At 38.2% G+C, this 16,866-nt stretch overlaps 1 long non-coding RNA gene across 1 annotated transcript; it reads right to left on the bottom strand.

Moving 5' to 3' along the window:
- Positions 1-7,150: 7,150 nt before the first annotated feature.
- On the bottom strand, positions 7,151-16,112 carry LOC146600020 (uncharacterized). Its single transcript, XR_014898380.1, has 3 exons — positions 15,995-16,112; positions 8,209-8,319; positions 7,151-7,253 (listed from the first exon to the last, which is right to left on the bottom strand). It is a non-coding gene; the product is annotated as an uncharacterized LOC146600020 (long non-coding RNA).
- Between the last annotated feature and the right edge of the window lie 754 nt (positions 16,113-16,866).

The following is a 16,866-nucleotide window of genomic DNA, read 5'->3' on the forward strand; positions in this document are numbered from 1 at the left end:
GCCACTGAGCACATTTGTGTTTTGTTAAGAAATTGTAGATGGGATGACTGGCACTGCGCTCAGAACATCAGGCATAAACTCTTCTGCAATTACTTATGTATTCCACCCTAATGCTGTAAACAGCTTTACTTCGTATTACATCCTAAAGGCTGAGTAACAGGTTTGAAAGATCAACAAGGGAAACAAACTCTTGGGATGGAAATACTTAATTAAATATGTCCTATCTGCAGTTTCTTAGGATTCAAACTGTCTATATAAAGCAGGTCCAYATAGAATATATACAAAGTTTTATACAGAAGCCTATAAGGGAGTTTCTGATTTCACTTCAACACCTAAGAAGTATCTCAGCTTCAAATAAATGTGTGCTCTAGAAATTATGTAGGTGTTGTATAATTTACAAAAYTTATTCCCATGCAAGTATTCTGAGGTGGTCTCAACAAACTAGAAATTCCAGTGTTGTCTTAAAATACAGAAAGTAACAGAATAAATYGTGGCAAAACCTGGTAATGACAAAAAAAAAAAGGACTTACTTTTGTGAGAACTGTTTCTGAAAGAAAGTGTGCAATCTACTGTTCTCACAAAGTAGGGCATTACTGACAACATCTGATATTTCTTAAATCAAGAGTAGGTAACTTTCCAAAAATCTGTAAGATTATTAGAAAAAAAAAACAGAAGACAATGCAAAAATTCCATTCACAAGTGCTGTAATTGCTTTCTACAACACAAAACCATCACGTTAATCTTGTTCAGGCTAAACATCAAATAGCTTTCCTGATCCACGCCCCTATTCCATCAATTACAAAGACAGAAGAGATTGCAATGTCTAGTTTAAATGGCAGACTTCCCAGAAGAATGAAAGCAAGATAGTGATGACAGTTAAAAACACCTGGAAAGTTGACTTCAGCAGAACAGTATTTACAAACAACAGAAATTCATCACATTTCATTGTCTTGCAATTTCTACATCTCTTTCTCATCCTTGAGATATAGCTTGCCTAAGGGAAGAAATACTCTGCAATCTTCTGACAGAGTTCAGGAAATAAATCATACAGTTCCTCTCCAAATTTCCATTGCACAAGGAATTGTTCCTCACTGTTGCAACCCTATTCCCACCACCGGGCATGCTGTGCCTGGGAAACCCCTATCTGAACACAGATGGGACTAGGTTAGCTCTGCACTACTCTGGGCATTCAGAAGTTATTTCTGGGCCTTCGTATATGGACCTCTATGACTATGGAAGCACACCACTCCAAACACATGCAAACTGAATTGCTACTCATATTAGCAAAAGTCTTTATTACTCCAGTATTGTCCTAGTACAGATACTACATCTTCAGATATGCTAYTGATTTTCTTCTCACAAAAAGGATGTTTTGGTATAAAACTAGAAATTGAAACAGGCTTCTGCACATTTACTAAAAACATATCTGTGGCAGCAACAGTGCCCAGGTAGCAGAAATGGCAAAATGGCAGTGCATGATCAGACAAGTCACCTGGAGCAGTAAACTTCAGAGGGAATGGATGGAGATTACATCATTATAAACATCAGTTAAACCAGAAATAGAAACCATGTTCAGTGTGGGCTGAAGATTTTTTTAATATACAATATAAATATCAGAACTTCTGAATTTCATTTTTTGTTAGTACTAGAATTACGTAGAATCTTCTGACTCACTGGCCCTAGCAGGAGTGATGGTAAATTAATGTCCATTTACTGGAGAAAATTGATATCAAGCAGATAGCAGAGTTAGCAGAGTATTTTTCATAGACAGGAAGTCTSATGAGATGATCTTAACTTCTCACGTCTTCTTCTGTTTGGTATCATTACTTAATTTTCTTTCTTTTTTTCCCATTTATCTTTATTTATTATAGGGAGCAGTGAGCAACAGAGACCATTAAGACCAAGTTAAAGCACTGATCATTYGGTCTTTTTTTGCAGAAATTATGATTTTCAGTGTTTTACCCATCCTCCTTAATAATTTTKTGTATACTATTGTTGTAGACACTATGATTGAACTCTCAGGAAGTTTAACCTACAGTCTGTAGTGGTACTTGAATGCTAATTAATTACTACAGGCCAAATAGGACTCTTAACTGCAATTAACATTCATATAGAACAGTGACTTTAGTACATAATGGGATTTTCCTGGYTTATTTCTCTGTAGCTTGATCTAGGGTCAGAGTCAATAGGTCTATTGAGCTGTTATCACTCAGCAAAGATATTGCAGCGTCATCAAAGATAGTTCTTGGAAGGCACACCTCAGTGCTCAATGGAGAGATCAAGGTGCCATGCACACTGCTGGGAAGCATTAGGAGAGAATTTGAGAACAATACATAAAATATCATTACGACACATTCCTGAATACTAGTAATCCCACATCAAAATAGATACAGTAGAAGCAGAGAAAGTGCAAAGGAAGGTAAAAAGGATTATTAGAGTTTCTATGCAACAGCTTCAATACTAGAGAAAAGTAAATAGGACTCTTTAATAYGGAAGAGAAATGATAAGAGAGGAAAAGGCTTTATAAAATACAGATCTATAAAATCATGAAATCTGTGGAAAAGGTGAATATAAAACACACTGACTATTTGTTATCAAGTAAGAACTGAGGAGAACTTACATAAGGTGTCACACAGCAGGGCTCCTTTTTTACATAAGAATATTGTGGAATTCACTGCCTCAGGTTACTGTGGGGTGTAAAATTATAAGGGAGACAAACAGGATTAGTAAGGTTCATGGAGACAGGTTCATAGAGAATAGTCCACTGTTAAACATGGTGAGCTGTTTCTTAAACTCTTCCCCTAAACATCTGCTGCTGGCCAGATATTAGGCTGGATGGACTTGATCTGAATCAGAACACCRGGTCTTAGGATGTTCAAAGCTAGTCAGCAGTCATAGTGTTACAGTGCAAAATACACTACTGGTAATTAGCAGAAATTAAATAGTTTAGACTTGTTTATAATGTTCTGCCAGACTTGCATTCTGACATACTTTGTGTTATTAATTAGAACTTTCCTGCAAAACCCCACACATACAGTAAGACCTACACAAGAGGACCAAGAAAGTCTGCAAAGATGGCACTCCTGAATTTCTGTTTTATCATTTGTCAGGGACATAGAATTTGCCCCTTATGAAATGATGCATGGTCTTACTGGTAGTTTTGGATCTGGACCTCTGAAGTTAGTTGTCCTGCTTTTCCAACAAGTTTTACAAAGCAGAATTTAGATTCTTCCAAAGTATCTTAACTTCACATACTTTCTTACATTTGGTCTGTTTGTTTAGGTTTTTTTTTTTTTTTTTTTTTCATGTTTGTTTGCTTTTTAGTCACAGAGCAGTGACCAATAAAGAACATTTATATTTCTAATGAAAAAAAGCAAGAGGAGTTCCCTGTCCTCTCTCCCTTCTTTCTTTTCCCTATAAACACAGATGACACTAGTTTTGGTACTTGACCCTCAAATCTCTATTGAACTGCATTCTCTATTCACCCAAGAGCTCCTGCTCTCAAGGCCAGTGACTTTAGATTGTCAGCAGTGATCCACGGCCCCTTTGTTCCTGGAAGAGTAAACCTGATCTTTTTCCTGACCCAAATCTTGTGCTCCTGATAGGCAGACAAATCTGACTGCTTCCCCTTCAGTTCTACATGCCCTGCTTACTTAGTCTCCAGAACAGCAGAGAAAAGTCTCAAGAACAGCAACAGTCTCTTACTATGTACGTTACCTAACACGATGAGCTGGGTGTCCAGGCATTACTGCAATACTCATCAGTCATCTCAGTCCAAAACTACACTCCAAAGCTAAGACAAAGTTAGTACAACCAGAATGGCTATGGAAATATGTCTGTAGTGGAGCTTTTGCAACATTTTTTAGTAATGGTATTATACTGTTACAGTTGTCAATGCTGCTTTTGTTTGAGCTCCACAAATTCATGGTATTTTCTTTTACAGTAGCATAGAATCTAAGTAATCTATTCACTAGTTTATAACATTTTGTTGATGTTTTCTTAAGACAGTATAAATATATTGGATAACATTTATTCTTGGGACACGTGCACTATTACAATGCAGTTACAATAGCCTAGCACAGAAATAATTGCAACTATAAAAATAAATTACAAGGGTGCTTTAAAAGTGAAATAACAATAATGTCACCAAAAATCTCAAGGTGGCAGAATTAAGTAAGACAAAAAGAAACTCACTGCAATATGAATTTTACAGCATGTTTTTTTCTTGCATCTGAGAATTATTTCTCACAGAGCATAATCAGAATCAGTTCCTACTAAAGTAAAATTGAGGGTGGAGGAGAATAGATCAGTAGATAATTGCAACATTTATTATTTAGTATTTCTCTTCAAATTATACTATGAGGATTCGGGTCTTAATATAATCATTATCTAATGAAAGCTTTTGCCTCTCCATCTTCAATAAAATAGTACTTAATTCCTTGAAATAGTCATCTGAGTTCAACACAAAAAGCCACACCTGGAGCTGTTCCAATATGCAAAGAGTTCAGTTACTGAAATCACTTCCTCCTAGTTTGTGTCCTACACRCAGGGCAGGAAACGTGGGATTTCACTTTGCTGTCTTGTCCCTTTACGTGGATTCATCCTTGTGCCAACAGCAGATTCAGTGCCTTAAGGTACAACTCAGTGGCTCCTGTAATCTATTGCCAGAGCACAGAATGTCCAGATTATAATTAAATCCTGACTGCTTGGTATTTACTTTTATTACACCAGTACTGAGAGGCCCCAGTAAGATTGGAGCCAATTGTGCTATGTGCTGTACACATTCACAGCCATTGCCTCAAAGACCTCACAGAGCAGGGTGAAAGAAAGAAAGTATTATTTTCCACAGCAGCAAAAAGAGCCTTAATTTTGTGGCTATTCTCCCTGAGGCATTAATCCCGAGAGAGATGAAGAATAAACCTGTCCCACATGAGTCATCTGTGCAGATGAAAGAGGAAGAATATCCTCTTATCTCCTGTTTTATCTTTCCCTTCAACATTGCTGCTTCTTTCCCAATGAGAATAATAACAATGAAAATAAGAGTGAGGTCAGCACTGGGCAGGGATGTTGTAGTGTCTGGAGCACCAGAAGCAGTGGAAGCAGGCAGGAGTCTCGCTTGATGTGCTCTGGCTCCAGCAGTGAGAGCAAGCACTTGGCAAGGGAGAGGAGAAGGATTATGTCTGTCAGAATAATTTTTATGGGACCCAACTCTTCCAGGGATTGTTTCAAATCCACATAATGCTCTTGAGTGTTAATGCTTGCATGGGGACGTTTGCATTAGCAGATAAATGCGCAAGAACACGCTTCCAGACATCTGCCTAATGACTGCACATCTGAGGAGTTTGCAGAAACTCGGTCCAAGGTCCACGAGGTCCTTGGGCTCCTGAAATGACTTCCAAGGTTTGTAATAAATTGTGCTGCTGAAGTGTACTATAGTTAAGCAATTCTCACATGATAGAAACAATGTGTGGTGCACTGCACTAAAACCACTCCATGTTATTTTAACTTTTCAGCCTTTGAAAGTGTTCAGAAAGGAGCAGAAACATATTGGAGCAAAAGAAACCCATACGTAGAGATGTGAAAAAAGGAAAGAAGAAAACATAGGAGGAAGCCCCCAGATTATGACCCTCCTCATTCAAGACTAGTGGATAACATTGTAAGACTGTACTTTTTATGGGCTGTGAGGAAGGTGAACATAGTTGTTAAGGTATTAGTGTAAGATTTCCTCTCCCATAGATTTCTAGGGAGTCTGAATTAAATTGCTTAGGTCTCTCTGGCTATGTCTAGACTTTTCTGGGCTTGTAGGCATGAGGCTTGAACATGCAATGCCAGAGGACTGAAGTGGTGGTGTCTGGGAGGGAGGGCTCATTTTCAAGCACAAAGGCATTGCACTGTTCTTGAGTTTCCCTTCCTGATGCACAAACTGGCTTGCCTCAGAGTGTGTGTCATCAAACAAGTGCTGTGGACTTTCACAGAGTTTGGGCGTGAATGGAAATGCAAGTGACAAACTAAGATACACTGTGTGCCTCTGTTCCCTTCCATCAGGTGGGCAGATAGCACTGCTGTGCTGGAGTGGGTTTTATGAAGATAAATGTAACAGAAATGACAAATGGCCATTGTCATGGGTGTAGATTTATGGCACAGATTTAGTTTGTTCCCTTCTCTAATGAAAAAAATTCATAGATAATATTATAGAGCTTAGAAAGGTGTTTTGTTTTGGCCATATCTAGGATAAAAACAATTGCTAGATTTCAGAAGAAAAACCCAAATTATTTTAGATAAGACCCACTAAGTTACTGCTGCATCAACATCAGCAATAAACAGCTTAGATGATTCCTCCTACAAACAAGGTCTTAAAAGACATATAAATGATGCAGACCCATGCTAGTATAATAYACCAGTGTGATAGCTGTTTTATGTCACATTAGTTTTCTGGAAACAAATATGAAAGCAGAGCAGCCTAATCATAGAATCTTTGCACAGATCTGTACAGCAAAATCTAGTTTACTGTATATGTACTTCATCAGAGTAGAACAATTAAAAGGCATAAAAAAGCCATATAGGTATTAAAAATAGGTAACCACAAAGTGTTCCATCCCATACTCAGGAGCTGGCAGCAGCTATGTGCTGCAGTCATTTGTTATGAACCTGATCTTTCTTTTGCTTAAGAACACGTGAAGCGTATGATAAATTACCGTATATTGGAGCAGCCACAACAAGGTTGGCAGAAGTATCAAGGAATGATTTTTACGCCCAGCTACCTGCAATCTTAAAAAAGGTTGATAACAGCTTATCAATACAGGTAATAAGTAAATGCTGAGTGTCCAGTTTCATCACAATGTTAGTCTACTTCTAGAATGGTGTAGCTCAAAGGAAAGCTATAAGCAGGAGTGGGATGAGATATGGTGTAAGCAGATAAATGCAGGTCTATATAACATGTCAGATCTCATTAAAAAGTGATCTGTGTGCAATGCAGTGCAACTATAATGTTGCATATGCTAGGGATGTCCATGGTATGGCTTGATTTTTTTCAATCAAGCCCTTTGTACCATTCTTTATTAAATGCCCCCCACACACACTAGCTTTATAGTAATGAAAAGTTCCCTTTAAAAATTGGAGACAAACTCTATATGGTAAAAAATCCTGTTGGCTTTATCGCATTTAAGAATAACTGAGAGAAGTGGCTCTATAAGGCTGGTAATTAGGAAACTCTTCTGAGAGATTGTAGCTGTTGCTGTAAATCTGTTCCACATCTGTTATGGAAAAAAAAGGGGGAATTCAGCTTCCCAAATCTTCCATCTCCCTGCTTTTATTACCGGACATGGGCAGGACATAACCCATCTGCTTCCTAGCTGTGTTTTAAGGGAGAGTTAGGCAAACTGGCTATTCCTGCTAGACCAGGATCAATAGGTGACAAAGACTGGAGAACTCCTATATTTGCATCTCCCCTGCTCTCATCTGTGAGGTAGGCTCTGAGCATGTTTTTGACTCCGGGTGATGTTAGATGCCTGTAGGGTTAGCTCACAGCTGATCACAGAGATAGTATGCATACGCCCGAGTGCCAGTATCTAAGTGCCAGTATAAAAAAATCCTGTTAGGCGTCTAAGACTTCCTTGTGAATCTGACTCACTGTGGATACTATAATAGAGCTCTAACTCTTCAGCCCCAGCTCTTCCTAACTGCATTTCCCTAATTTTATTCATTTTTGGTAATACTTGCTTGCTCAGATACTTAATCCAACACATCTAATTGTTTGCAAGATGGGAAGCATCTCACTCCTCTGTACCCTGCTTCTGGCAGAACCATTGTTGTTCATTATTCTTRCGCTTTTATCTTTTGGAACATACCTATATTTGAATGCCTCATAAAAAATATGTGTGTTTATGTGTGTGTGCATGCACACACACACACATATATGTAGTTATCTGATTAAATAAAACTATTTTCATTTTAAATCAGTACAGCACTAGATTTTAGTGTGAGCAGTGAAAAAAAGAGCTAAGGTATTCTAGACAAATTATGAGGTGTTAGAGAAAGGGCTCTTCTGCCATCAGTGCAGTTCAAAGCTGTATATGGATTCTAAGCCTGCGGAGGTGGAAGTGCAGCTCTGGAAACAGTGAAAGACCTGTCAGTGGGAGTAGAGCAGAAAGGAAGCAAAGGAAATGCAGAGGCATCCCCTGGCATGCTTAGTAAATAAAGAGCACATACGTGATTTTATCAGTGTTTTAAGTGTTCAGGTCTTGTAAAAAACACTTTGAAACACAATGGTGAAGGAATACTGCATATGTGGTGGTAGGAGGAGAAATGGAGGACCCTCATCTGAAAACATCAGAAAAGCCAATGAGTGCAACAGCTGAAGTGAAAGGTGAAAGGTTCAGTGGATTGCCCTAAAAACATTAGTATCAATTAGAAAAACATTTCAAATAACATTTCACAATGGAAGAACATTGTGGATTGCTTTTTTCTTTTTGGAAAACAGGAAGCAAAATAACACAGATGGATTAGAATATTCCAACGTGAAGATCCTGGATAAACTAACTCGGCATCACTGCTTCAGGCTTTCTCAAAGGACATGACAGGGTATGTAGAACAAAAGCATGCTGAGAAAGGCCATGGATTCCAGAAACACAGTGACTCATGCATTTCCAAAACAGTGTTATAGCAAGTTGCTGTCCAAATTTCCTGCTGTATTATATATAATGCACATTCAGTGGTGCTGCTGGCATACTTCCCTCTGAGTCAGTATTGAACCAGTGCCCCAATTCAGAGTTAGGCGACCACTGTGCTGCTGGAGCTTCTGTTGTTACAAACAAATGCAAAACAAATGTCCAAATTCTTTGAGGTCAATAGTGTCCCCTCACAAATGGTACAGTCCAATTCATGTCTGATCTGATGATCACCTTTAAAGGTGTATAATTACCTTTTGCATTTCTGTGCCCTTCCAGTTGGTTATGAGGATAATTTTCACTTGGATTAAAGTGATATTTAGCATTGCTCTGGGGAACTGTACTATAACTTAAGAAAAGAGAACAGAAAGTCAGAAGGGAGCTTTATACATGTTTTCTCTTATTTTAAATACCTAATGAAAAGATATTATGTCTTAATGCTATGTGACCTTTCCTGTGGATCCTCCTTGYACTGACAAGCTCTTAAGGCATAAGAAAGCATGGGGAGTGGTTGGATAAAGTGGAGAGAATTACAAGTACTGGCCTTACCAATACAGACATGAAGGGATTCACAGATTCCAGGCATAAAATAACCTGCTTACTACACAAGCCCTGGAGTAATCCCCCATGGGAATTCCTCTTGGATTTTYTCTTTTTTCTCTCTTGAGTTTTACTGTTGAAAGAAGTACTCTGGCTTTTGGGAATTCTTGACTAGTCTAGCCAAGTTCACTAGAGTTCACTATAGCTAGTAAATGGTCTAGAGAAAAAGGCAGTAATATAGAATTAGCACCAGTGAGCTTGAACTGAAACAACCATATCCAAATTTTTTGAAATTGCACAAAGTAAGGAACCAGATTCTGAACCAAAATTTTGTCCACTCTTTAGTTATTAGATGCTATCACAAATATGAAAAAAGAGTAACAAATGACTCCTTTTTTTTTCCCATCAATGTTTTGATGGTTTCCTTGAACAAAAGACATCATGAAGCTCTATGTTTCTTCCTAGTAAGATGTGCCCTCTGTAAACGTGAATCTGTTTCATATCATGTGGAAATCTGGAAATAAGAAATTATATCCTAAAGGCAGTCTAGTTGAATTGATAGTCTAGTTTTAAGGAATCAAGTTAGAATGTTTCCCAGAGCACATTATGTGTCTGCTGAAATACAGTGAATTTTTCATAGGTTAGGTGTTGCCTCATGTATGCTGGAAAACCACCTTTGTAGATTTGTACTGAGGCAAGATGGTATTTGAATTTGCTGGAATGCTTTACRTATTCATATAGCCTGAAGGTTGGAAATTTTTTATCACCAGCAGAGCAGCACAGATGACAGTAAAGATACAGTTCAGGCAATGGAAAATGAGATGAGACTCAAATTTTCTTTGAAACACTTTTTAAGTACTCCAGAAGTCCAGATGTCTTTTGTGATTTGCAGATTATGCTGCACTGGATCCCAGAGACAGCTCAGATTAAGTACAGCTTCGTCCCTGAATGGATTTTAGACATAAATATGGCTAATGCAGCAGCTTTTCCTGGCTATAAGGAGAAAAGTGACATGCCATGTCCCTGCAGCTCAGACTAAAGTGAGTAACTCCCTACTGCATTTCCTACTGGCCAGATTAAAATTAGTTTTTGAGAACTGGTGGCTTCAAAATATCTTACTCTTGGCCATATAAGTCTTCCTCCAAGAACTTAGCCTGAATGGTAGAACACTAAAAATTATACATTGTAATAGACAGCAACCTAAATCTGGTATCTTTTTTAACTTAGTGCTTTTTTTAACCTCATGGTTTTAAGTCTAGGAAAACCAGTTTACAACCTGTTTCACTCCTGTATGAAGTAATCTGGATAGACACCTTGTAATTGTCCAGTTTTGCAAAGACCATTGTACAACCACAACCTGACTCTTCTGAAAATGTTTAGTKGCAAAATCAAATGAGGCTGAGTTAGAGCTACTGAAAAGATCAGGAAAGGACATGGGTGGCTCTCACACTAATGCTTAATTACTGGTCCTGCAGCTGACAGAATCCATAAGCTTTATTGATGTCTGCAGATCTGTGGGTGTGTGCAGCCACATTCCTGTGCATACAATAGCTGGAAAAATTGCTGTTGCAGCCTTGGAAAATACGTCTTCTTTCACAGTTATGATTCATTTATGTAAAAAGATACAAACCTAAGACTGCATAGCCAATAATTTGGTCTATGCTTTACCTTGGAGGATATGTTCATGAGTCATATTAAATAAAGTGTTATGTACTCACATGAAATAAGAATATTCATGTACTCTCTTACATGACATATTAAAAAAAATAAAAAAGTACAATGCAACATGCATGCACCCAGGAAAGGATAAGAAAGAAAACCTGTTGAGTAAGTAGTGCTATAAAAAATTGTAAAACTTTTGCCAGAGAACTTGCAGTCTCTTATACAGATTTACAAATATGCTTCATCCTCCTTTTTCAGTTTCTCATGGGACCCTTGTCTAACTCTGTCATTCTTTATTACAAGACTGACATCAGTCAGCTAGTTTGTAGCCAGTTGCACTAATAATAAACTGGCAGGGAGATCAGAAATTACTGGAACTATTTGGTCATTTTAAAACTGAAAAAGGAGGACTACCCCAAAACTCTTGAAGGCAGAAAAGGAATGCTCTTAAATGCCATTTCTGTAATAGTAGCTGTTTCACAGCAGAAAAGTCTACAAAATGCTATGTTGTCCTTAAAGTTGTGAGCTGGGCTCAGGCAATAGAATCTAGCTCCTCCAAAAGAGATTAATTTAATATCAGTAAACAAAAATATATATTTTTGAGAATCCAAACCTTTAAAAATAAGAAATGAGATGCTAAGGGGAAAAACTTTTCATATCATATTGCCTACACCTTTATAATGTATTCCATTTGTCTCATATGATTTATAGGCTAAAATCAAACCTTAATAGACTGCATAAACGTTTGCATCTGCTCTTAGTTTGATGATTTGCACCTCTGACTGCCCCACTTGCAGTTTCTGAAGATATTCAGCTCTGCTGTGCTGAGGTCATTCACTTACAGCTTTATAATGCTAATTTGGCTAAACTGGCGTTTGTATTGCTTTCGGATATCTGGCTGATTGCTTTCCAGTACCTGGCCGAAATGAGAGCTTTGTGAACATCAGGAGCATCTTACTCTTGAGAGTGGCCAGAAGACAGAAACTATCATGCATTGCTTTTCTTTATCTYTGTGCATCTTCAGATTTTTGGGTGGAACTCCACAGGTCCTGAGGTAGCTTTGGTCATTACATGCTATTTTTCTATTCATTTCCTATTACTACTTCTATAGCTTTGGTGTGCCCCAGTAACACATCTAACAAATTTTATCCCCTTTGAAAATTTCTGGAGTACGAACAGCAAAGCAATCCACAGAGCTATAACAATTTAGCAGTTATGATGTACTTTTCAGTTGAAGGCCACCACTTTGCGTGGAAAATGGACATAGTGTGGTACTGCTGCAACTGCGTGTACCTGTATTGTAACAGATCTGTTTATTGCTTCTTCCTTTATTGCCAGTGGGAAAAGTGACTCTTGAAGTCACTCATGCCATCATGGCTAAGACACAGCATTAAACCAAAACCCTGAGAGCTAAAAGCATAACATTTTATTGAGACCTAGGCTGTTGACAGTTGTTACATACTCATCCTGTTGGTGGATCGGATATCAAAATGGAAGCATAACACAGTTGATTACAGGCCAGCATGACAAGGAAGTGTAATATATACTGCGGGGATTCATGCAGTAGAACACAGATGCACATTATTGGTGTGTAAGGCACACTTAGCTGTGGCTTCTCTAAATATGTCAGCAGAATTATGTAGATGTTCAGGCCTCTAGCTCCCAAAAGARATTTTTGTATTTAAGTTGCTCAGTCCCCTCTGTAGTCCAGTCACTGGAGAAGAGCTTGACACAGATATATCTAAAAGACTACACAACCATTCATCTGTTAGAGAAAAACTGTGATCACGAATGCTGGATCAAGGACAGTTTATAGTTAGATTAAGCAAAACTAGATTAACTGCTCTAAAAAGTAGTATAGTATAATGAACAAGCTGTGGTGCTGATCGACAAGCATATGCTAGAAAGCTGAGTTCTGGGTCGTCTGTGATTCTCTATATACGTCAGTGTAACATTTTAAAATAAATGTGGTCAGGGAAGTTCACAGCTCCTCTCCAGCTGTCTGCTGGCTTGAGGTTTGTGGCTGCAGTTAGTAAAGAAGGTAGTGAACTGCATGGAAATTCACATAGCCCTTCAGAAAGGAGGATCTTTTGCAGCTCTGGGATCATTCCTTACAAGTGTATTTGAAGAGGAAAGAGTGCTCTTAGTATTTTTTTTTCTTCCCCAGAAATACATCGCAACATCTACACACAATAGATTATTCATCAAATTCAGCCTGTTCAGCTTGCATATTTTCCATGTGGTTAAAATGCTATAAAATACTCCACAGACAAAYACTGACAAATGACTAACATGCAAAGAAGCAGCATGTAAGGGAACAACAATATAACTAAGCACAAATCCCAGAATACTTATGCATTTTTGTCCAAAGAGCAAAACACCCTGGTATAAAATAGCTAGCAGGGGCATCTTTAAAGGTGTTAYGATTCTTCCTGTATGAGTTATCACTGCATCAGAAAAACATAAAAAATTCAGATTGCGCTCCCCACTTACACTATTTTTTCCTTTGGTACTTTCCTTTTCAATTAAATGACTTTCTGAAAAAGTGAACTTGTTATATTACACTCTACAACGTAAGGTTAACTGTGATACAGGTCCCATTGCACCTGAATAAAAGCTGGTGAAGCAAATCCAGCTTCTTGCTTGGAAAGCTGAGTCCAGCTGTTTCTGCTGGAATCTTTTCGTAACTGCCAAAATCTTTTCAAGACCAATTTCTCCAAGGCCTGAACCATTGCCCATTGAAAGCAAAGGGAAAGATTCCTAGTGATGGCAGTGGGCCCAAGTAAGCCAGAGGTTCAGACTGCCCTTGCCAGAAAATTTTGTTTATATGTATTTGATGACTTTTAAAGCTTCTTCTTTGTAGTTGTCTTTCTTATGGCACCTACTTCTCAGTGAATTTTTCCAGACACTTTGCTTTCTGGATAAAATTGGGTTGATAGGTTTGTATTCCTGATTCAATACAGAACAAAATTTTATTGGATTCATATTTTAGAGATCCTCTTTAGTCAGGTCGCACTGTGAAGCACAAGCAAGGTTGAAACATTCTGTCATCCAATGGCCTAATTTTCTCTGAATAAACACATGGGATGAAGGTAAAAGTCTCAGTCATGTGCTAAAGAAAACTAAGCAAAACAAGCAGTGCCTTCACAATCAAACCATAGAAGCCAGGTTTTTAACAAGTTTACCCAACAGCTGAAGTTTAGCTGCAGTTTGGCCTAGTAGGTAAGTGCAGACATTCCAGTGCGAACAGGGACTGAGGGCAGATTTCAGTGTGGAAAGAACTCAAAAGGTTCATAAGCTCCTAGGGAAGGTGTGGGAGCCTGTAGTCATGCACATACTCCTTTGATGCCACTAAAAGGCAAATTATTACACTAAGGTGCAAATCAGGTGAAGAAACCTGTCTGAAAGGGGCTCACTGGGGCATCCGAGTTATCTGTGAAAGCATACAGGAAGGGAATGAAAAACTGTGCATCTTGTAAACTGCTAGGTAAGAATTTATTTTTTGAGGACAGCTAATCCATTATTCTTGCAATCAGTGATGGGGTAGTTGGCTGTCTGCAGAAGTGCTTTCCGTGGTACAAATGAGTGCACTCAGAGTGCAAAGACTGTCTTCATTTGTCTGTCTGTATTTTCTCCAAACTTATTTTCTTCTGTTGGAAAAAGAGCAGTCTACGCAACTGCAACTCACTGTTTTGATAGATTGGCATTGCTCTAGCYCAGACTTGTTAATTAAAAAAGAGAAAACAAAACAGAAAAAAAGCCCAGTATTAAGAGTAGCAACTTTTGCTATCCTTTGATATCACAGATAATTATTCAAACAGCAACTCATAGCTAGCTGGAGTTTGGCTATCAGAAGTTATGTAGATAGAAGTTAAGTATCCTCCATTGCACACTGCTTCTGTGTAAGACATGCCAGAAGGAGGGACAAGATAACACTTGAACCTGAACCACTATTAAAAACAAAAACAAAACAAAAAAAACCAAAAAAAAAAAAAAAAAAAAAAAAGGAATTGGTGGCACTATTATAAAACATGAAATGATGTCAACAGTTCAATAAATCTGGTTTCAGAAAGAAGGCAGCAGCTTCCTGGACAACTGTAAACCTCTCATAGTAACTTTCACAGAAGAAAGATTTGATCTTTAGCCGTTGTGGTCTGTCTGGCTGCCACTCTAAATAGCAGCTATATTTCCATAACAGAAGACTTCAGTCATGTAAATTTTCCTTCTCAAGCCAAAGGGCTGCACACAGGATAGGTGAGACTTAGCGTTCAGTTTGTAAAGAATATCTTCCTGTATGAGAAAAGGTACTGAGTGAAACTAAGCTCTCCCATATCCGGAACTCAAAATGCCAACACAGARAAGCAGGGGGAATCATCTTTACTGCCTCTGCAACCCTCTACCAGCCCAGACCCTTAGATCTCTCTTACTGCAAGGTGAAGGGATCTGAGGTTGTTTATGCTAACTTGGTATCCTGAATCTGGGCCTCTTATTACAAACCTGTAGACAAATTAGATATTAACCAAAAAGATAAATCAAAACACAGTTTCAAAGCAAAACTCTCTCCCCTCTCCTCCCATAACTGGCCTGTAACTTGAACCCTCTGCAGTAATTTTGTAATACAATCTCACTTTGCTCTAAAAAATGAAGCCAGCTGGGCAGTGGGGACAATGTTTCTGTTTCGTGTGGCATTTGGTATCTGGTCTGGAACTGTGTGTAGGCATTTCTCCTCCCTTCATATTGCAGCTGAATGGCTCTGCTGTGTTGATTTGAAATGACCTGACTAATCTCAACTTCCTCTAACAGTTTAATGAAATGTCAGAAGTGAACAAGGCCCACAGAATTGAAAAAAGACCATACAAACAATGATGAAAAGAAACACATGGACAGCAGTTTTTAAATGGTCTTTGGGCGATTGGAAATAATTCAATTAGCTTTAGCCAAGTTGAAATATAAACACAGTAAGAAGCAACTGAAAAATGTTTTATACAAAACTGCGTTTTTTCATTTGGATTCTAATCTAACTCAGGATTACAAAATGAGACATATGGGAAAAGCTACAGTTAGGTAAGTGAAGAAAAAGATCCTCCCTTACCCCCTCAGATCAGTTGGTGTTTGGAAATACAAACCACAAAGCAAGTGCTACGTAGCCCTGGTTCCACCATCTGAAATTACAGCAGTTCAACGTAGAAGGGTTCTGGCAGAAGTGAGTCCTGTTCCTTTCCAAGAAAATTTTCATGGTGTTCTCAGCTGCAGAAGAAATTAAATATGCTGATCATGACTCGAACCTCATGGAATACTAACTAAAAGGAAAAAGCTTATACTACACTACCTAGTCAAGCATAGTACAATGAGCTACAATAAGCATGTATTAGTGTTTGGCAGTATCATTAATATTTTACTTCATATTAGGAAGTYATTTAGAGCTCTGCTTTATTAGCATTTTCATTACTGAAGACAACCCCCACTTTTCAAGAAGTATCTAATGGAAATAAATTTCTCCTTCTCACTGATGGTAAGAGGGACACTGCTTTCCTGGTATGGCATAAAATCTCTTAGCTATTAACCAWGCAAAAATCTTCCCCATTACTATTTTTTCCTCAGGTGCCTTCATATCCATTACAACTGCAATGTTTGTTTAGTACAATTGTCCTGCAGAATAAAACATCACARAAGGCAAAAATATGCTTTCCAGAGTTTATCACCTTCTGTATTACTCTGACTGCAGAATGAATGTAGCTGTTGCAGCAAGAGTCTGACTGTACAATATACAGGAGTCTTTCGTACTTCCCTGAATGTAGACCATATTGGAAAGATTTGGCTGTCTAAATTAATACGGGAAGCCTCCTTCCTGTTGCAGTTACAGMATCCAATTACACTGTCTCTGCCTCTCAACTTTCCACTATTATACCAGGTTGAATGGATATTCACCAACATATGCCTCAAGGGAGTTCTAAGTGACCTTCAAGCTAACTGCACATTCCTGAATTTTAATTAACGT

This window comes from Rhea americana, unplaced genomic scaffold, assembly GCF_003343005.1.
Source record: "Rhea americana isolate MKP2758 unplaced genomic scaffold, rheAme1 scaffold_13, whole genome shotgun sequence".
NCBI classification, from domain to species: Eukaryota; Metazoa; Chordata; class Aves; order Rheiformes; family Rheidae; genus Rhea; species Rhea americana.